Source organism: Grammomys surdaster, unplaced genomic scaffold (genome assembly GCF_004785775.1).
Source record: "Grammomys surdaster isolate TR1022 unplaced genomic scaffold, NIH_TR_1.0 62, whole genome shotgun sequence".
NCBI lineage: Eukaryota > Metazoa > Chordata > Mammalia > Rodentia > Muridae > Grammomys > Grammomys surdaster.
The window spans coordinates 15,116,192-15,117,981 of NW_021604564.1; the positions used below are offsets into that span (position 1 = coordinate 15,116,192).

At 49.5% G+C, this 1,790-nt stretch overlaps 1 protein-coding gene across 2 annotated transcripts in view; it reads left to right on the forward strand.

Moving 5' to 3' along the window:
* Mecom (MDS1 and EVI1 complex locus) overlaps positions 1-1,790 on the forward strand; it is a 541,930-nt gene that overhangs the window by 479,572 nt on the left and 60,568 nt on the right. The window contains exon 1 of one of the 2 annotated variants that reach the window (XM_028761773.1): positions 56-1,011. The exons of the other annotated variant lie outside the window; for it this stretch is intronic. The gene's annotated coding sequence lies outside the window, so the exon portion shown is untranslated. Of the gene's footprint in view, positions 1-55; positions 1,012-1,790 lie in introns of those variants that run through there. 2 annotated transcript variants of the gene reach the window in all.

Genomic DNA, 1,790 nt, shown 5'->3' on the forward strand with positions numbered 1-1,790 from the left:
TCTCTCTCTCTCTCTCTCTCTCTCTCTCTCTCTCTCTCTCACACACACACACACACACACACACACACACACACACACTCTTGTGCTCAGGACATCAGAATCAAAGAGATTTCCCTGGGGAAACAAATCCTGCCTGGAGAAATCTCCCCATTGGTTGTTTATCCGCAGAAATCTACATGTTCCAGGAGATGGTGCATCTATAATCAGTCTGTCCCTATAGGAGTTGGGTCTTGGCGACCTTTTTGTGACCTCTCCCGCCAGAGGAGGCTGCTGTCACTTTAAAAATTTACTGAAAGAGGAGCCCGTCGTCTGGCTTCCGACCACTCTGGAGATAGCTCCCTTTCTCCCTCGCCCGGGTTTCTTTCTGGATGGCCGAGCAGATCCCCTTTAAAGAGACAGTTCATGAAATAGAAACCCTGCGGCTGGGCGCGGAGTGGCTAAAGGGGACGAGCGGGTGAGGGTCTGGCCCCGAGAAGGCTCTGGGAGGATCTGGGGGGCCGTCCTGGCCTGGCAGGCCCCCTACCTTCGCACACTTTCCTCCTTCGGGTCTTGCCCCTGGAGCTGCGAGAGAGGAGTGGGAGAAGTTTTAGTAGGTTTCAGATAACTTTCATTACACATCGTGCTGATAAGAGCAAGAGAAAGTGAGGAAAGAGGGAGGTAGTGAGACCAGAAGGAATAGCTGCGAGCTCATTTAGGAAGGGGAAAAACCCAAATACACCAAACCCGGCTCAGTTCTGGTCTTAAAACACTGTTGGAGGACAATAAATCCGAAACGCGTGGTCCTGGCGATCAGCTCCCAGGGAACGACAAACTTATCAGTCACCCATTTGGAAGTCCAGACTCGAGGCTTTTATTTAAAAAAAAAATTTTTTTTTTAATCTCTCGAAATGTTGGCGGGTGTTCTTTGAAAAGGTTTTCCAACTCGAGTACCGGGCTGCTGCTGATTTTATTTTTGTTTAATTCTGCTGTGATTGCTTTTGATTGCTGAGTTGAGGCCGTAGAAATCGGAAGGTAAGCGAACTCACTTTAAAAAGTCTTGGCTGCGGGCAGGGTGTCGCTGGGGACAGCGTTTGCGTCCCGGGTTTGCGCTGAGGTCCCCATGTCCCTGGAGCGTCCCTAGTCGCCAGGGCTCCGCCGCCTCGGGTGGGTCAGCCCGGCTGGCTGCCGCCTTCTCGGCTCTCCGTCCTCCTTCCCCTCCCTCCCACGTTCTGTCGGTCAGGTTCGGGGACGCAGAAGGTGGGGTTGCCAAAAATCAGAATTCCTGGCACCAGCCAAGCGACTTTGGAAGTGGCTTTCGGCGAGAGTCCCACCTTGCCAAGTAACAGCTTCAATGGCCAACAGCATGTGTTGCCTTGAGAAAGTCACATTCGGACTTTTTGGCTTACAGGCTAGGATTTTCCCCCCCTTTTCGTTTGGACATTTATTTATTTATTTATTTGAAAGGGTCTTTCTCTCAAGTCTACCTAAAGAAATTATTATTGTTGTTATTTTGAAGCCTAACAGCTTTTGCAAAGGCAGGACTGAGTTAGCCAGAGAAGATGCGCTGTTTATCTTATTCAGATTTCTAAGGTGATTGAGACATTTGGACACACATGAAGTCTTGGTAGAAAATCAAAAGTGGATAACTTGCCAGGAGTGAAGACAGTCAGGCAGCCTTGGGGCAGGAACACTGAGAGTAAGGAATCGGTATGTTGATGAAACCTTTGAATAATCCTGTAACATTATGGAGAGAGAGAGAGAGAGAGAGAGAGAGAGAGAGAGAGAGAGAGAGAGAGAGAGAGAGAGAGAGA